Below are 20460 nucleotides of genomic sequence, written 5' to 3' on the forward strand. Positions count from 1 at the left end.
CCAATCAGCCAGCATGAGGCGCAGGTGTGCGCCTCCCAATCAGCGCAACCGCGCGGGAACCCACACAGCCAGGGCTGGACCGGCAGGACCATGACAGAACCCCTCCCTCTAAGGCACGGGTCCCAGACGTGTCTAAAAAAAAGAAAAACTCACACACACCCAACGGCGAAGCATGAACCAGACAACAGTAAGCAACCGCTCCGGACGAAGACCTCCTAAGCCATGGTTGCGAGGCGACCGGGGATTGGTCGCCGCCGAGGCCCGGTCACGAGGCAGCCCTGGATCGGTCACCTGTGAAACCAGGTCACGAGGCGGGTAGAGAGCGGTCGCCACTGAGGCTTCCTTCTGAGGCAGCCAGGGATCAGTCGCTGCCGAGGCCGAAGCTCGGTGGCCATCGTGGCATGGCTCTCAGACGGCCATGAACCGGTTGCCATTGAAGCAGGAGAGGGAGGTGGCAGCCATCGAGACTGGGATGTGAGGAGGCCGTATACCTGTCGCTGTCGGGACAGGAATGGGAGAATACTTGTCACCGACAAGACAGGAGCGTCGGTCGACCACGAGCCGGTTGCCATCGAAGCAGGAATGGGGGATGACCGCGGACTGGTCACAGATGAAGCAGGAGCGTGGGGCGGCCATGGACCGGTCGCCGCCGGTACTCCTGGACAGCAACGTGAGGCGGCTGCAGAGCCATCGCCACCTCCTGGACGGGAACATGAGGCGGCGGCGGTGCCACCACCTCCTGGACGGGAACGTGAGGCAGCGGCAGTGCCACTAGCACCTGGACAGCAATGTGAGGTGGCTGTGGCGCCATTGCCACCTCCTGGACGGGAACGTGAGGCAGCGGTGCCACCCCCACCTCCTGGACAGCAACGTGAGGCGGCTGTGGAGCCATCGCCACCTCCTAGACAGGTATGTGAGGCAGCGCCATCGCCACCTCCTGGACAGCAATGTGAGGCGGCTGCGGTTCCACCACCTGGACAGCAACGTGAGGCGGCTGCGGAGCCACCTCCTGGACGGGAACATGAGGCAGCAGCGCCACCCCCACCTCCTGGACATCAACGTGAGGCGGCTGTGGAGCCATCGCCACCTCCTGGACAGGTATGTGAGGCGGCGCCATCGCCACCTCCTGGACAGCAATGTGAGGTGGCTGCGGTTCCACCACCTGGACAGCAACATGAGGCGGCTGCGGAGCCACCACCTGGACAGGAATGTAAGGCGGCTACGGAGCCACCAACTGGACAGCAACGTGAGGCAGCTGCGGAGCCATCGCCACCTCCTGGGCGGGAATGGGAAGTGGCGGCGGTGCCATCACCACCTCCTGGACGGCAACGTAAGGCTTGGAAAGTGGCTCCTGAACCCCCACAGTCGGCACAGTGCTGCATTGTTGCTCCTTCGGTGTTCGCCTTGGCACTACTGAACTGGGCGCTTGTTCACGAATGGGCATGAACAGATCATCATTGGCGACCGTCTGGAGCAACGGGGATATGGGCCTCCCCGTCTTAACTGGAGGAAAATAGCCTCGCCTTGATCTAAATTCACTCCAGCCTCTGAACTTAAGCCCTCTGCATGTCGCTTCTAGGTCTTGTTCGTTGAGAACATGTACTTTGAAGGCGCTTTGGCAGGGTCATCCTCAATCGCCAATTCCACCCGTAGGTGTGACGCAGCAGTGAATCTGTTGCTACCCGCCACGTGAGCATGGCGAGGTGGAGGATCGGTTTCCATTGCGACGTGAACTCGGCTCGTTAGCGGATCAGTGGCGACAGCAACATTCACTTGCAGTGGAGCTGTTGCCACCGCAACATGGAATGGCGCGGCAGTGGGTCCGTTGCCACAGTGACGTGAAACGTGCTCGGTCGCAGGTCCGTTGCCACTGCAGCGTGAACGAGAGTCAGTAACGAGTCCGTGGAAACCGCAACATGGGCGTGTCTCGGGAGCAGGTCAGTTGCAACCGCCACGTGAGCATGGGTCAGTAACGAGTCTGTGGAAACCACGACGTGGGCATGTCTTGGGAGCGGGTCCATTGCAACCGCGACGTCAGCGTAGCTCGGCTGATTCTTCAATCCCTGCCGAACGTGGGCCGTGAGGGCTGCCAGTTCGACACTCTGCCGCTCTATCTCTGCCCGCATTTCGCGGCAGAACACCTTGTGATTTGGCGACCCCTCCTCCTTGTGGGCTGGAGGCTTCGCCACCACCTGAGGGTCTTCCGGGTTGGCCACTGCCGGTGAGGAGTAGGTAGACGAGGACGGTGTCTTTGTTGACGCGCAGCGAGAGACACAAGGGAGTGCCCATCGTGGGCGTCTCCTCTGACCGCCACGTGGAGGTCCCAGGTAGATGGCCAAGCGGGTTCCCACAAACAGATTGGAGGACTCGGACCTCCCGGGCGAAGACCCTCGGGAGCTGGAAACACGGGGAGGTGAAACGAACTGACTGGGTTTAAAGATAGGGAGAGGAAATTCATTGTCAAAATCTGAATCGTAGTGTGGCAGCCGGTCATATAAATCAAGATCCTCCTCATAGTCCGAAAAATCAGAGTCCAAAAGAATATGAGGAGCTGAGCGGGTCATGGTCGGGATGTATTCATGGCACGCAGGTGGTGTGTGTGACACGGAAGAAGGGGACAACATCATAGAGCCTACCCGGATAAGACAGGCTTGGTCCTTCGGCATTCGGTCTACCTCGCGTCGGTCCTGGCGACGCCAGGTCTTTCCTGCTGGGTCCTGTGTTGGCCAGATCGTTCTGTCACGAGCCATCGAGATGGAAGAGGACCCAAATGCAGGACTCCGGAGACGCAGAGGCATTTTGACAAAAGTGTTTATTCGTTCCAAGGTCGGGATCAGGTAGACAGTCAAGTGCAGCAGCGGTAGTCAGGACGTCGGGCGTAGAGAGCAGGTCCGCATGCACGCAGTAGTCGGTACACGGAAGATCAATCAAAAAAGGCAGGAGTGTCAAAGGAGTCAGGCTTACGAGGTCGGTCGGAGAACAGGCGGAGGTCGGTACACACGGGTTTACGGTCAGAGATACGGTAGTACAGGAACGGGGATGAGTTGCAACGATCTGGCCAAGACCAGTCGTCCCCTGGGTCCTCTATACACCGGGGCCAATCAGCCAGCATGAGGCACAGGTGTGCGCCTCCCAATCAGCGTGACCACGCGGGAACCCGCACAGCGAGGGCTGGACTGGCAGGACCATGACAACTTACTTCAGTCATGAGTCTAGCCTCTACTACTTTTCCCCATAACTTCATTGTGTGCCTCATTACCTTTATTCCTCTGTAGTTTCTACAGTTCTGAAGATCACTTTGTTCATAAAAATGGTGTCTAGCACACTTTTCCTCCATTCTTCTGGCATCTTCTCTCCCGCTAGTATTCTGTTGAATAAGTTGGTCAAAAACTCCATCATATTGACAACAACATCATATTGAATTATATGGATTTGAAATAGGTTGTCACTTAAAATCATCCATCCATCCATTCTCTTTGTCGATAATACTCACAATGGTTGCGGGAGTGCTGGAGCCTATCCCAGCTGTCAATGGACAGGGGGCAAGGTACACCCTGAGCTGGTTTCCAGCCAATCGCAGGGTACATCGAGACATATAGCTACACTCACAATCACACCAAGGGGCAATTTAGACTGTCCAATTAATGTTGCATATTTTTTGGATATGAGAGGAAACCGGAGTACTCAGAGAAAACCCACACAGGCACGGGGACCACATGCAAAGTCCAGGCAGGCAGGCCCAGGATTGAACATGGGTCCTCAGATCTGTGAGGCCTATGCTTTTATACTTGAAATCATATGTAAATCAGTCCATGTAAGCAAATACTTTTGACAATATAGTGCATAAAAATCCTTGTGCTTGAATATGGTGTTTGTTATGGAAAATCTGTGATGAGAATCGAAGTCTAATACAACAACAAAGCACAACTAGAATTCTGGTCAGGAAAGGGGACCATCCCTTCGAGGTGTGACTGTCATTGCCCATTGACCTCCCCCATCAGAACGAAAGTCCTGAGTGGGAGCACTATCCAGAACACCCTCCAAGGCACAAAAAATAGTCAGGATTGGTATCCTCTCTTTTTTTTCTTTTCTTTTTTTTTTTTTTTGGCCCGTCAGGTCAAACATAATGGAGAATCTGTATATCTGCCAGAGCAGTTTTGTTGTGTAACATTTGAGTTTCAAGGCTTCCACTGTGATTTTTAAAATAATCTATAGTTGATGTTTATTGAGAGTCAATCAGTTGAACAGAACACAAACAATATGCGTAATCATATTTTGTTATTTGTCATAACAAGTGAGTGGCCCAACACCTAATGAAAGAGTGCCAGTGGTGTGTGCCTACAGACACATGCAAGTGAATACACACTGTTTTTCATGCACCGAGACTGACAGGTAACATTCTGTAATTGTTGGGCCTTCCACATGGAGGCTAAGGACCCCAGTCAATTAATCAAGGGAGTGTTTGGGCCCAGGGAATCACCCGAGAACCACCCAGTTCTGTCATGATCCTGCCGCTCCAGCCCGGGCTGTGCGGGTGCCCGCGCGGTAGCACTGATTGGGAGGCGCACACCTGCGCCTCATGTGGGCTGATTATCCTGTGTATTTATATGACCCCGATGACGACTTGTCCGCGCCAGTTCGTTGAGCTTCATGTCCCGTTCGAGTACTCCCGTATCCCTGATCGACAACCCGTGTGTACCGACCTTCGCCTGTTCTCCGACCGACCCTGTAAGCCTGACTCCTTTAACACTTCTGCCTGCTTTGATCGTTCTCCTGGGTATTGACTCCTGCCTGCCCGCTCACCTGCTCTCTACGCGCGACGTCCCAACTACCGCTGCTCCACCTGACTGCCTGCCCGATCCCCGACCACGGAATAATTTGCGTTTCTCCCCGAACTACCTTGCATCGTCCGAGTCCTCCATTTGGGTCCTACTCCCGTTCTGATGGGTTGTGACAAGTTCACCGCCCTGCCAACTGGCCACATGGTGGAGGCCACAATGCCTCAATGCCACCCTCCACCCAGTAGGGGGTGTGGGGCGGTGGGTTTGAAGGTTAGCTGGGAGAGTGGCATTGGGTCTCCGCAGCCCCTGCCATGTGACCAGTTCCCTTGGCACCTCAGGGGGACTGGCGGACCACCCTGTGTCGCTCAATGTACAATATGTCCTGTCTACCTGGTTGCTCAAGGATGACCCCTGGGCCTGGTCATGTCCTCGACTGATTGGGTGGGTTCCTTAGCCTCCACGATGGAGGCACAGCAATTATAGGACATTTCTGTCAGTCGTTTTGCATTCAAAATGGTGTCAATTCACTTGAATGTACCCGCAGGCAGACACCCCCGGGACTCGGAGGAAAGTCATTTCGGCCACTTGTATCCAGGATCATGTTCTTTCGGTCATAAGCCACAGCTCATAACCGTAGGTCAGGGTAGAAACATTTAACAGATAACAGATGGATATGCAATGATTTGCTTTTTTTTCATCCTGTTTAAAATTTGCGGTTTGTCTTTGTTTCTCTCGACCCTTTAGAAACTGTTCTGTTCGACGGAATGACCGATTCAAAATAAACTTCAATTATAATACGAAAGCACAAAGGAAGCCTAAATGCTACACTGTGACACGGTAAAACTGTTTCAGAATAAAAGGGATGCAGATTCCCCATTCTGATTGATTTAACAGCCGAACAGGGCAAAAACCAACAAAGAAAAAAAAAACAAAAAAAAAACAATTGGATTCCTCAGTCCAACGATATAAGAATTAATCATATGCCTTCTAGTAGCCTCTATTTTTCAATATTGTTGACAAAAATGGGCATCATGACTGAACAACACAACTGTCTTTTCAGTGCCATTTCCTAAACTAGAAGATATTTCTTTGAGTGAACTTATGTTATGTCTGACTAATTGGATTTCTTACAGCTGTGACTTATACTGTAGTACAGTAGTACCTGTATTTCTGAACGTCTTTAGTAAGGTTGGAAAAATTTAGGTTACGGAACGCCTCCTCAGAAAAATATCGCCGTAAATAGTAACCAGGAAGTGTTGTGTTCAGAGAGCCAGCAAAGTGAGTTTATGCTCCATGTTATTACTATACCAACCATTGACCCAAAAAAAAAAATAATAATAAATAAATAACAATGTACAGTGTATAATGTTCAAGCATTTGAGCCAGAACATACACAAGCAGAATTCGATGTGTTGGGAGGGACATGGCGCTGATGACGAACAATAACAGTTCCATGAAATGGACCGGGGAGATTTAATATTTTTCTGAGGAGATGGTTTAGACGTAGAGAATATATAGCAGGTGGTCAGACTTTTTTTTTTTTTTTTTAACACCAAGTGGTCCTTATTTGAGCAGCAAAGCTTCTCGTCATCCACTGGCGGCAGGGGTGTGGGGTGTGCTGTTGCATGCGCGGATTGCCATAAATAGTAACCAGGAAGTGTTACACGTATCTATCCACCCATTCATTTTCTTGGCCGCACCATGGTCGAAGGTGTGCTGGAGCCTATCCTATCCCTAGCCTATGTCAACGGGCAGGAGAGAAGTTTACACACGCGCAGACACGGGGAGAACAAGCAAACTCCACACACGGAAGTCCGCGATTGAACAGCTGCACCTCATAATGTATGTTGTTGCTTTACCGTACCAGCACGAGAGGCTATAACTTAGCGGCTAATAACCAGTAATGATTAAATGCGTGCAAATTTCCCCACTGATGAATGAGCCTCAACTGTGACAGCCACACCTTCATCCTGTCAGATTGACCCCATGGGAGGTTAAAGAAGGACAAATGTGGGTACGTTTTCTCAGTTTTGGTGCAGAACAAGTCGGCATCTTGGCTTAGCTAGACAAATGGTCTGTAATGCTAAATGCCAGAGACGCCAGTAGCGAAGTCAAGTATGTTTCTTCCGTGTTTGGCTCTGAAAGATGGCACATATTCAGATTTTGCTTGGATTTCAAATTTGGTCTTTATTTTAATTTTTTATTTTCAATTAATGTCCAAAATATATGTAATAATAATATTACTTCACATTGGAGGGTTTATTGTACGTATGAATTTTGAGGAGAGTCTTTTTTTTTCTCTCAGCTGTCAAATTTTGCTTAATTCTCCTTCCCACAGGATGTCTTTTACTTGTCACTCACCCTTCTTTTCGCATAGTCACCCAACACTGTAGGTAAATGATTTATTATTCTTTCATGATGTACTTTGAATGCTTATTTTTGGCGGGCGGTGGGGCTGGAACAGATTACGCTATCCATCCATCCATTTTCTGAGTTGCTTATCCTCATGAGGGTTGCAGGAGTGCTGGAGCAAATCCCAGCTGTCAACAGGCAGGAGGCAGGGTACACCCTGAACTGCTTACCAGCCAATCGCAGGGCACATGGACACAGACATCCGTTGCAGTCACAATCCCACCCAGGGGCAATTTAAAGTGTCTAATTAATCCATGTTTTTCAGATGTGGGAGGAAACTGGAGTGCCCGGTGAAGACCCACACAGGCACGAGTGGAACATACAAACTCCACAACAGGCGGGGCCCGGGATTTGAACCCCGGCCCTCAGAACTGTAAGGCCAACGCTTCACACCTGTGCCATGCTGCCACCAGATTACGCTATTTACATATAAAATGCGCTTCTACTTAATAAAAACTGACGTTACGAAATGACTTCCGTAATGGATTAGTTTAGTAAGTAGAGGTACCGCTGTATAGATAGTTAATCTTCGAAGGAAAACCTGAAGTTTAATGACAGCTGCCATTATTTTTGGGAAAAAACTTGAAGTATATACATTTATAGGTGTGAAGATACCTGCAGGCTGCGATATCACTCTTGTTTAGGATATGATCTAAATTAAATCTACTGCACCACACAGCAGTGTGAGGCAGTTTGGGTTTGCAGCAGCTGAGTTGCAGCTCAACATGGCTTGTGTTTTAAAATTACATCATCAACTGAATAATAAATGTAACTACTGTACAAATGTGGACTTAACTCCACAATCTTTTCTCCTCGACATAATTAATAAAAATAGTGTTTGAGTGCATTTTAAAACATTTTTCACCAGAATGAAAATGTTTTTATTATTTTTAAGTGTTAGGACAGGAGTGTTCCTATATGTAGAAATAGATAAGGGACTTTGATTTAAAAAATGCTGCTATGATCATCCACAATATGGAAATGATAACATTTCAATCCAGTGGTTATTGTTTATTCTGTGGCATCAACCAGAAACAATATGTACACAGCTGGTATTGGCCTAGATCCTCTCAGTTCTTAGTTGAGTGCAATATGATTCATGCAGTAAAAAGTACAACACATATATACGATGTCGTCTCTCATCCATCAAGCCCAGAGGAATACACCATTTGTGCTCCACCTTCAGTGCTGCCCTGCAGTAGCAATGAGCTCCAAATAAGAAGGTGAACTAGAGCAGAAGAGAGAGTTTGCTGTGCAGACGCCGTTGACAACTGCCAAATGTTGAAAGGAAGTCTACAGGTATTTTGTTCTTGGATTAAAATGTTGTTCATTATTCTACAACAAATATTTGTCTTTTGCATCTTAAGAAGCTGAATTCAACCCAGCACTAGGTAATCACAATAAAATGAATACCGCTCAGGGAAATTTTCATCTATAAAATACTTCTAAAGTGACTCCTGCCTAGATTCAAACCTCTCAATTTCCAGATCACTGCATTCAGGAGTTGAAGCTCATGGGCATCAGTACTGAGAGCACATCTGCTACCCAAACACTACTGCCCACTTTTTGTGAGGATATACAGTACTGTACGTCAAGCCATTCAATTTATTGTGGTATTTTTTCCCCTTTTGCAGAGTAAAGTAATATTTTCTCACAGTAATGTTCAGCTTTGATCTTTGGGATACAACATAGCCATAACTATTTTGTGAATGCATGTGACTTCCTGTCTCATTATTGTGATCATTACTCATGACCATACACTTGTATCAATCATACCATTCTTTCATCTAAGTAGATATTTGAACTCATGTTAATCAGGAGCAATGATGACTAATGTTTGTATAACTGACTATAAACAACTAAATAAAGGTAATCTGAAATAAGCGATACCTTGCCAACAGTGAAGTGAGATTCAACAGCAGAGTAGAAAGATTGCAGTCGCCAAACGTCATATGTTTCCACACTCAACTGTTTCAGATTTTTATCCCTGGAGGTCAGTGATGAGATTGTGTTCATCGGTCATCCCTGTATATTGCATTCATCTTGGGAACAGGACAGTGAGCAACTCAGACTGACACCTTCAGACCTTTAAGTGATTACTTTTCCTTTCTGTGTCTTTATCTGCCTTTGTTTGGCTCTGTTCTCCTTTTACACTTTCTTCCTCATCTGCTCAATTCCCCCCTCCCACCTCCTCTCTCCCTCTCAGGCTATGACTTACTGTGTAATATTGTTGGAATAAAGCAACACATCTAGTGGTCAGCAAATTATCTACACTGTATTTCTTGCAGAGTGTTCCTCCGTGTAAATAGTGTATTAGCACATTGCTTCCGTGTGTGTTTGTGTGTGTGTGTTTGGGGAGAAGGGAGGAGGCGTGCAGCAGAAGGGCGCTGCCTTTCCATCTTGTGACCCAAAAACCATGATTGAGGTCTTGTTGATTGCTGGTCATGATTGACAGTTCACCAATAAAAGACGCACTATTTATTAATGCTACCTTTTATGTTTGAAGAGCTTAGTAATTATTTTTTTCTTCCAATTCAGTGATGGGTGTGGTATGAGAACTACGGGTAATATGCGGAGTCTCTCTTGCGAGACATGAAAGAATCACTGAACTAAATGTTCAAATTATCATGTTTAAAACTCTATCTTTTTTAATCCCGTACCGTTTTTGTGAAGTACAGTTCAGTTGAATACATTTTCATTGAAATGTTCATGTCATGCTCCTGGCTTCCTGCTCAGGCTGGGCGTGGCTAGCCAATTAGTCAGCGCACACCTGCACCTTGTCCCAGCTGATGCCTCCCAGTATATATAGGACCCGGGGGACGACTTGTCCTCCGCCAGATCGTCGTCCTTGATGCCTCGTTCCCGCACTCCTGTTTGCCTGACTTCTGCTCTCCGTGTATCGACCCACGCCTGTCCACTGACCACCCTCGTAAGCCTGCCGTACTATTACTTCTGATTATGTGGACTGTCTGCCTGATCCCAGACCTTGGACCGAATAATGGTTTCCTCTGCACCGTCTGCTTGTCTCTTGAGTCGTGCATTTGGGTCCACCCTCGAGCCCCATTCATGACAGTTCAGACTGTGTAAGTAGTGGTTTACAGTAATCGTCAATAAACAGGAGTCCAACTGAACTTCTGCCTTGTTTATAAACACTTAAATACTACCCTATACTATTTTAATTTTAGTTGTGTTTTTAGGTGGTAGTTGGTTTAAAAGGTTTGCGAGCCACTGTTGTAATTCATTGAGTCTTGCAACAGTCTGATTTAATGCAAACCATGTCAGGGTGCATTTATTGAACATGATTGATCTGTACTTAACTTTCAAACAGCTCCAACTTCCCATGGAAAATAATGTTAGCACTCTATCTTTTTTAAAGAACTAAAAGGTTACTCGAATAAAGTAATACTATATTTCATTTGTAGAAGTTCAAGTCACCTTGGAGAACACTACTCGATTAAAAATCTTTGACCTTTTCCATACAGTACTTTTATATCTAAAGTACTGGTAATTTTCTGACCTTACAGTATTTCTTGATTGCTAAAACACAAAGCCCTTTTGTCTGAACTAAATTCTCAGTGTCCTGAACCCACTTGTTGAACTGGTGACCCTTTTGGTAGAACCTTAAGCACTTTTCACCTGATCATCCATCCATCTATCCATTTTCTGTACCTCTTATCTTCACTGGGGCCATGGGCATGTTGAAGACCATCCCAGCGGGCAGGAGGCGGGGTGGGGTGCACCCTGAACAGGTCACCAGCTAATCAATCGCAGGACACATATAAATAAACAACCATTGACATCTATGGGCAATTAATATTTTTCAGTGAACATACCATTTGGGGATGTGGGAGGAAACTGGAGTACCTGGGGAAAAAACCCATGCATGCACTCCAGTGCTGTGAAAATGTTTTTGCCCCATTCCTGATTTCTTTTTTTTTTTTTTTTCATATCTATCACACGCAAAGGTTTCAAATCATCAAAACAATTTTAATATCACTTGGAGACAACCCAAGGAAATACAAAATGCAGTTTTCAAATGACAATTCAATTTATTAAGGTATGAAAAAATACAAACCTTTTGACCCACTGTGAATATGTAATTGCGCCTTGAACCTAATATCGGGTTGTGGCATCCTTAGTACTGAATATGAGCGTTTGCAATATTTGAAAAGTCTTTCACATAACTCTGGAGGAATTTTTCTTCCACTCTTCTTTCAAAAATTGTTTCAACTCCACCACATTGGAGACTTGTTTAAAGGGCTACTGTCATGAAATGAATGACTATTAATGAAAAAACGGCAGCGAATATGGTCCCATGCGTTTTTTTTTCACCACAAAACATGATTTTGACGTATACAGCTTTTTGTAACTCCCGTCAGGAAAATCCTCTCGAGGGATTTTTTTTTTTCAAGAAGAAGCAGGAAGTGACAAAAAGGACAGCGACGCCCCCAAGTGGACTCGTTTGTTTCCATTAGTTTTACCTCCGGGAAGGTAGCTCGTTGTTCCTTTGTGTTAGCCAAAATGCCAGCTCGTTGGATTGCTGGACATTGCTTGAACACTCGGGAGAATAGATTTACCCTCCATAATGTCACAACCCATCGATACGGAGGTAGGACCCAAATGCAGGAGTCGGGAGACGTAGAGGTCATTCGGGAAAATGTTTATTGTTCCACAGTCTGGGATCGGGCAGTCAGTCAGGTGCAGCAGCGGTAGTCAGGACGTCGGGTGTAGAGAGCAGGTCCGCGGGCAGGCAGGAGTCGGTACAGGGGAGATCGATCAGAGAAGGCAGGAGTCTCAAGAGAGTCAAGGTTACGGGTCGGTCGGAGAATAGCCGGAGGTTGGTACACATGAGTTGTCGATCAGAGATACGGGAGTGCAGGAACGGGGCATGAGTTGCAATGATCTGGCACTGGACCAGTTGTCCCCATGGTCTTATATACACCGGAGCCAATCAGCCAGCATGAGGCGCAGGTGTGCGCCTCCCAATCAGCGTAGCCGCGTGTGAACCCACACAGCCAGGGCTGGACCGGCAGAACAAGGACAGGACCCCCCCTCTATGGCATGCCTCCCAGACGTGCCTAAACAAAAGAAAAACACACAAAAATTAACAAGTCCAGGGGCAGGTGGAATGGGGTCCGAGGGAGGGCACCCCCGCCCCAATCCCAGTCTGTCTGGTGAAGGTCCAGCCTATCAAACGTGACAGGACAGGTCAGGAGGATGACCCGGACGCCAAGCACCAGGATCCCCACGGGTCGATTTGGGTGGACGACCTCGGTGAGGAACCCAACGGCGAAGCAGGAACCAGACCAAGGCATGCAACTGCTCAGGACGAGGACCTCCCAAGCCGTGGTTGCGAGACGACCAGGGATTGGTCGCCTTCGAGGCTTGGCCAAGAGGCAGCCGTGGACTGGTTACCAACGAGGCTTGGCCCCGAGGTGGCCATGGAGCGGTCACCGCTGCCGAGGCCAGGTCATGAAGTGGCTGGGAACCATTAGGGGCAAAGAGGATGACGGAGAGAAGTACCACAGCCATGACCGCCACAATCACCATCACAGCCATCCCGAGGCCTTTTGACACTGGAATGAAGACGACTGTGGTTCCGTCGCCGTCTGCTGGACAGGAACGTGAGGCTGCCAATGAGCCGTCGCCATTCTCCATTCCATTGCCGTCGAGACAGGGGCGTGGAACGACCGTGTACCAGTAGCCGATGAAGCAGGAACGCGGCATGACCGTGGACTTATATATACACACACACACACAGTCATATATCCATGCATCCATTTTCTGTGCTGCTTCTCCTCACAAGGGTCGCTGGAGTGCAGGAGAGCCAATCCCAGTTGACAACGGGCAGGAGGCGGGGTACACCCTGAACTGGTTGCCAGCCAATCGCAGGGCACATACAGACGAACAGCCGCACCTAGGGTCACACCTAGGGTAAAATTTAGAGTGTCCAATTAATGTTGTATGTTTCTGGGATGTGGGAGGAAACCAGAGTGCCTGGAGAAAACCCACTCATGCATGGGGAGAACATACAAATTCCACACAGGCGGGGCCAGGATTTGAACCACAGTCTTCAGAACTATGAGGCCAACACTCTACATCTGCGCCACCGTGCCACTATACCATTCACACTCACATTTCCACTTCAGGCCAATGTAGAATCTCCAATTAATGCATGTTTTTGAGATGTGGGAGGAAAATGGAGGACCCGGAAAAACACACGCAGGCATGGGAAGAACATGGAAGCTTAGGGCTGGGGTTCAAAACCCGCCCCTGCCTGTGTAATGTTGTCATGTTCACCCAAATACAGTATATTAAAACTCTTATTATGATGCAGTTTGCTTGTACACAACTTCAAACAACAATCACCATAATGAATTTATCATTAACACATGTTTATGACAGTGTCGATCTCCCCTCTCCAAAAATAAGACAATTCCTATTTTTGCAAAGACAAAATATTTGATGCAGTTCTTGTACTGAACCTCTTGAACGAGATGGCCATGGAGTCATAATGTTGGAGAGATGACCATATAAATGTTTTAGCTAATAAAAATATAAACATTAAAGCATGGATACCAGAGCCACAAATCAAGGGTCAGTTGTAATTTATATAATAATGACTTTTTGTGTTTTATTACAAACATGAAATGCAAAACCTTGAGCTACATTTTCAGTCAACACTGGATACTGAAGAGTGTTGTTGGTAACATATTTTTGTGGCAATTGAAATCATTAGTTTGTAATCCATTCATCCATTTTCCAAGTCGCTTATCTTCACAAAGGTCACGGGAGAGGTGAAGCCTAACCCAGGCAGCTTCGGGCGAATAGCAGACTACACCCTGAACTGGTCACTAGTCAGTCACAGGGCAGATATCAACACCATCACTGAGGGGGAATCGATCCAATGGTGCCGTCACCAAAGTCAGGCGTGTGTACCACTCCACTATCAGTGACTCTCATTTATTACTAATAATTATAATTTAGAAGTCACTGATGGTATAGAGCTACACTTGCCTGACTGGTGTGGTCAGCATGGGTTAGATTCCCACTCATTGATGGTGTGAATGTGAGCGCGAATGGTTGTCTGTTTATATATGTGACCTGCGACTGGCCAACGACCAATTCAGGGTGTGGTCTGCCTTTCGTCCAAAGTCAGATGGGATAGGCTGTCACTACAGTGACCAGGATAAATCAAAATGGATGGATAAATGATAATTGAGTCATTTGCTAATTGAAGGATAATTTTTCATCTTTAATGGAGGCTTAATCACACACACATTGGAAATGATAGCTCACCACATAAACCCATACACAATTCAAAGTCAAAATGTCCTCATGCTCTAGTAATCTGGTTAAATAATTTGGGATTACATAGCCTTTGCTGCACACCAGTAAGGGGATCAGATGGCCGCTTATGAAATACCCTCTGTTGTGGAGTAAAAAGGGCATCTCAGACCTCCAGAAATTTGCAAATGGGTAATCTCTGACTGATTTTAGCAATGAACACAAATGTAGTTCCATATCTGGGATTCTTTGTTAACACCTAATAAGAATGTTTATTCCACCCTTGAGGGTAATACTTGACATTGACTCACGCAGTTTAATGACGAAGCACACTGGGGTGCAGATCGTGATTGGTTGTTAAAAGGGCAAACCTATATTTTCTCATTTGCCGTATCAAACATATTTCACAATAATGACGTGTATTTGCCATGGTCATTGAATGAAAAAAAATGTAAAACCTGCCACAATACCTTTTTTTCTCGTTTTCATTTACATCCAATGCAATTTTATACTGATGTTTGTCTATTTGAAAAAGGGTCTACCTCTTTTACCCCAATAGTTTCCCCATTACAGTGACAAATGTCTCCATATTCTAGCTCTTTCCTTTCACTGATACCAGTATTCTTCCACCATCAGGTAAAAGAGAGCACCATTTCTTATTCAGATCGGACCTTTTCGGGGATTTAAAGGTGACCAGGAGACAGATAAAGTATACAGTATAGAAGGAAAAGAAGGAGTAGAGTGAAAAAGGAACATTGGAAAAAGACTGACAAAGGTGAGGTTGAAAGGATACAAAGAAGCCAGAAAGGGCACTCCTTCCTCAGAGTCCTCAACCTTGGCATCCCAAGGGAAACTAGTGAGAAGCAGTGAAGGAAGGTACAGAGGGAAGTCAGATCATTACACAGAAATGGGTGAAAGGTCACAGTGGAAAGTAGTCTAAAAATGAAGAGGAGAATAGTAATGTACTTTATTTTTTCTTTACCTTTAAAATTATTATTACATATCTGTAAATTTTAAATAGAAAATGTAAATACAAATATTTATAATCAAATATTACAAATATAGATTTTTTGATCTAGATTGATTACATTTAATATTTTTTTACATAAGAAGGAAAATTACTAAAAGAAGACTTTAAAATGCTTCAAAAGAAGTGAGGAAACTGTATTTAAGCAAACTGAAAGACATTTGTTTATAATGTGTCAAGGCTATGTTTTCAGTTGTGTTTCAGTTGTCATGAGTTGTGCCCTGCAGTTCCTCTGCTGAGCAAGGGTGGCTCTTTGTGCCTCTTTTTTCCAGCACTCTCTCCAGCAATAATCACCTCCTCACCTCTGCACCCGGTTCCAATCAGCACTCTTCCCTGCCTGGATTTAAGTCTACCAGTTCAAGTGTTCCAGTTCCGTCCGCATATTGTCACTCCCAGGCAACTGGGTATGATTCATCTTGATCCTCTGGACCGACCGCGCCATTTTATAGACGTAAGTCTGGATACCCATCCTATGGTACCCATGTTCCTGACCGTTGTTTTACAGATGCACCAAACAACAGTTCATTGTACCCACCCTTTTTATAGTCCTTAGAGGAAGTGCTGGAGACTATTCCCTCTGGGGACTCAATCATTCTGCTGGGGGACTTCAATGCCCATGTTGGCAATGACAGTGATACCTGGAAGAATGTGATTGACAACAAACCAATTAGTGGACACCAATGATGAGGAATGCTGTCAAGTTGAAGGAGTCCTATTGGGGATTTTTGGCCAGTGGGAATCCTGAGGCAGTTGATGGGTACCAGCTGGCTAAGCAAAATACAGCTTTGGTGGTCACTGAAGCAAAAACCTGGACAGAGGAGGATTTTGGTGAGGCGATGGAGAAAGATTTCCAGATGGCTTTCTTCAAGACATTTCTCTGTCCAACTGTGGAATGCTGCAAGGGTATTCACACTGCCACAAGGGATACAGATCCATTCATTAAGTAACCATGGGGCAACAAAAGCTGCTGTCTACTTTTTTCAGAGATACAGTGCATCCCTAATTGTAAGCTTTTTCCTGGTCAAGGAAAGAAAACCAGGAGTTACGCCCAAAGATGTCAATGACTTCTTGAATACGAGCAATAGGCTGATATTAGGGATTTTTTTTTTTTTTTTAGGTCTGTACTCAATACATAACCAAAGCCTTCCATCTTTTTTTTTTTTTTTAACACACTTAACAGATGAACAATATGAAGGGTTCAATTTCCTTACTGAACCCTGTGCTATTAGGAGGTAACCTTTCATCTCCTGGTACAGTAGTCAAGTCACTGACATGTATGTACATTTGACTGGCTCAGAGTCTCTGAGCAAGGTTGTCATTTGTAATCTAGCAATACAGCCAATATAATTGTCTGACCTTGAGAAAGAATGACATTCTTCCCTTAGCATCCCTTTGACTAGCTCTTTTTGATTGCATTTTGATTGGGCTCAAGATCTTCTGGTCCCCGGGGATTCACATTTGGCTGGAAAAGGATAGTCGTGTCTTCTTAAAATGGCAAGCCATGAATATGACACTGAATAGAAAGCGCCAAAACACACCTGCCTAAAACTTTGTCTGTCTTTGTTTTCACTGCGTAATGGGCAATTTTCTTTACACTGGCAGCCTGAATGAAAATGTTCACTTTCTTTCATTTCAGACTTGGGAAGGCTTTCTTTTGGTAAGATACTGTTTACACATTCCAGTGTATGCCAGGATGTGTACAATAATATCAAATTTGATAATGGGATCGAACAGGTGATGAGCTATAATTACCAGCAATGGAGTTGAGTCCTATGGTTTGCTTTGTTTCAGAAATTAGTTAAAAGGTTGCGTCAATCCATCCCACATAAGGCATTTCACTTCCATTTGCAGCAGTTAATGTCATCCATGTATCAATTTTTCCAAAATGCTTATTCTCACAAGAATCATGGGCGTGCTGGAACCTATCCCAGCTGACTGGACAACAAGCAGGGAGTACCCTTAAACTGGTCAACAGCCAATCACAAGGCACTTACAGACAAAATGCCAATCATACTCACATTCATACATATGTAAAGAGTCTTCAATTAACTGTCCATGCAAGTTTTGGCAATGTGGGAGGAAATCAAAGCACCCAGAGGAAACTCACGCATTCAAGCTACACACAGGCAAGGCTGGATTTGAACTCAATTCCTCAGAACAGTGAGGCGGATGTGCCACCAGTCTACACTGTTCCACAGACTATTTATCTCTGAATAGATTTTTTTTATATTTCAAACTATTTTCAATATACCTGCTGGTAACATTTTAAGATGTTACACTAACATTAGGTGACATGGTCTCTCTTGCCCAGAGTCAGCTGGGATAGGCTCTGACACGTCAGCGAGACTAATGAGGATAAGCGGTGTGGAAAGTGGATGGATTGATGGTTAAGCATTTAACAGTAAGTACATCTTTTTTTTCAACAGTTAAATTACCATTGGCAGCACGGTGGTTCAGCTGGTAAAGTGTTGCTCTTACAGTTCTGAGTGCCCGGGTTAGATCCCTGACCCGCCTGTATGGCGTTTGCATGTTCCCCCCGTGCCTGCGTGGTTTTTCTCCGGGCACTCCGGTTTCCTCCCACATTCTAAAAACATGCAACATTAATTGTACACTCTAAATTGCCCCAAGGTGTGATTGTGAGTGCGGCTGTTTGTCTCCATGTACCCTGCGATTGGCTGGCAAGTAGTTGAGGGTGTACCCCGCCTCCTGCCCATTGAAAGCTGGGATAGACTTCAGCACTCCCCGTGACCCTTGTGAGGATAAGTGGCTCAGAAAATGGATTAATGGATAAATTACCATTCAATTTTATCATGTTGCCAATTTTTGTCTAAATTGTCATCACATATGTTGGCCCAATGATACATTATTCGTCCACTTACTGTTGTAGTCTTGCCATCCTGCACTACTTGCATATTTGTAGTTAACGTATACTCGCCACTCCTGTGCTTGAAAAGTATCTGCACCATTTGCACAATTGGCATTGCCCCACATTATCGCACTACTGCTCACTTTAAACTGCATACATTTCTTGAAGTCTCTGCTCCATTTGGACTGAGTGGTGACTGCATCAGACTATTGTTCTATTAATTATTTCAAACTACTGTAATTCATAGAGGACTCCGCATCATTTTACACAATTGTCAATAAAAAAAAATCCATCATGACCACATTACTTGCAACATTTTATTGCTTGGTGACTGTGTTACGTTTTCATTGTCTCAAAAGTGTTTGTCTGTTGTCATACTATAGAGCAGCTCCAAGTACTGGTGGCAAATTCCTTGGGTTTTTGACATACTTGGCAGATAACAATGATTCTAATTCTGATTCCCATTAATTTTCAGGGTAGTACCGTCCACCCTGCCTCTTAGTTTAGTTATTTTCTAATTGATTACACTGACCTTTTGTTATGTCGCATTGGTTTTGTAGTTTTTTTTATACTCTCTCAATGAGCGTGCTCCTTTTATTAAATTAAAACTTGTTTTGGGGTATTTTTGTTAAGTCTATTTTGGGCATCCCTATTCCTGGCATTGCCGTCCATGATATGATCACAAATAAAAAAAAAAGGGGTTTTCTTAGCATTTGGTAGCTTGATAAATACTAATTTGAGACCTTCATGTATGAGGGTTTTTGATAGGACTGAAAAACATTCTATCTAAAAGCTATGGGACACAAAGAGTGTTTAAAATCCTGAATCCATTTCAAAATAAACAAAAGTAAGCTCACAGTAGGAAGGGAAACGTTATTAAAGAAGCTGGAAACCTTATATTTTACCCCCTTCTTGTATTAATTAGAATTAAGTATTTTAAAAGAAAACATTTTTTGTGAGCATTTTTGGATCAGGGCGGCACGGTGATTCAGCTGGTAATGTGTTGGCCTCACAGTTCTGAGGTCCCAGGTTCAATCCCGGACCCGCCTGTGTGGAGTTTGCATGTTCTGCCCGTGCCTGCGTAGGTTTCCTCCGGGCACTCCAGTTTCCTCCCACATCCCAAAAAAATGCAACATTAATTGGACACTCTAAATTGCCCCTAGGCGTGATTGTGAGTGCAGCTGTTTGTCTCTATATGCTCTACGATTGGCTGGCAACCAGTTAAGGGTGTACCTTGCCTCCTGCCCGTTGACAGCTGGGATAGGCTCCAGCACTCCCATGACACTCATGAGGATAAGTGGCGAAGAAAATGGATGGATGGATTTTTGGATCAGCTAGTCTATATCTCTTTTTACAGGTCTGTTCAACATTTTTTTTTTTTTTTTTTTTGCCTGCCCAGTATTTTCTCAGTCTTCACATCCAAGCGGGCTTGTGATCACTGTATGAATTTGAGTCAACAATGTGTGTGTTACACTGAACTGCTGAGTCAGCACTCCACACTCTCTCACACCTCCACTATTTCCCACAGGGCAGATCATAATATTATCCAGCGCAAAATGAAAATATCCTCATCTAAATGCAAATCATTTGCAATTATTTTCTCATGGTTTTTAATTTCCATTTAGTCACAGATAACTTTGTAGTTTTTCACTTGCTTGGTATCCTACTGAACTTTCAACTGTCAGTTTATCATTTTGGAACTCAAGTATAGTGAGAGTGTGTTAGCATATTTGAAAATTGAGACAACCACAAAACATATTATATATTTTTTTACTTGTCTGATTATGAAATGTGGTAACACTATTTACAATTAATGGTCACTAGATGAGGAAAACATGTACCTTATATTAGCAAGTGGTGGATGAATTCCCTTGCCGACCCTAAGGCTCACTTAATACTGACGCTATCAGAGAATAAAAATGTAACTTTGATTTTTGTATTGTAGTCACCATTGCCATGGTAAAGTATGAACTGGATCGTATCAAACAGTTCTTTCTAACATACAGTTCATCTTCAAATGGTAGGCTGTGGTCTGGGTCCACACTAAGTCAAGGTCTCTTGCAACACGTTCCAACTCAATAACTGTG

The 20460-nt window shown here is 45.2% G+C and overlaps 1 protein-coding gene and 2 long non-coding RNA genes across 10 annotated transcripts in view; 2 read left to right on the forward strand and 1 right to left on the reverse strand.

Annotated features, from left to right (window-relative positions):
* Positions 1-9291, reverse strand: part of lrp8 (low density lipoprotein receptor-related protein 8, apolipoprotein e receptor) — a 187969-nt gene extending 178678 nt beyond the window's left edge. For 3 of the 6 annotated variants that reach the window (XM_061824591.1, XM_061824589.1, XM_061824584.1), the window contains exon 1: positions 9084-9291. The gene's annotated coding sequence lies outside the window, so the exon portion shown is untranslated. The remainder of the gene's footprint in view (positions 1-9083) is intronic. The other 3 variants (XM_061824592.1, XM_061824588.1, XM_061824587.1) reach the window with 1 other exon arrangement.
* LOC133503221 (uncharacterized) lies at positions 4646-9086 on the forward strand. 2 transcript variants are annotated; one of them, XR_009795685.1, is made up of 4 exons: positions 4646-4728; positions 7459-7566; positions 8345-8492; positions 8681-9086. It is a non-coding gene; the product is annotated as an uncharacterized LOC133503221 (long non-coding RNA). The 2 variants fall into 2 exon arrangements; XR_009795684.1 differs by having other exon boundaries at positions 8345-9086.
* A 741-nt stretch (positions 9292-10032) lies between the features above and the next one.
* LOC133503668 (uncharacterized) lies at positions 10033-18599 on the forward strand. Of its 2 annotated transcripts, none has more exons than XR_009795794.1 (3): positions 10033-10276; positions 15780-15958; positions 16054-18599. It is a non-coding gene; the product is annotated as an uncharacterized LOC133503668 (long non-coding RNA). The 2 variants fall into 2 exon arrangements; XR_009795795.1 differs by having other exon boundaries at positions 15780-15911; positions 16013-18599.
* Positions 18600-20460: the final 1861 nt, after the last annotated feature.

This window comes from Syngnathoides biaculeatus, chromosome 7 (assembly GCF_019802595.1).
Source record: "Syngnathoides biaculeatus isolate LvHL_M chromosome 7, ASM1980259v1, whole genome shotgun sequence".
In the NCBI taxonomy this organism is placed as follows: Eukaryota; Metazoa; Chordata; class Actinopteri; order Syngnathiformes; family Syngnathidae; genus Syngnathoides; species Syngnathoides biaculeatus.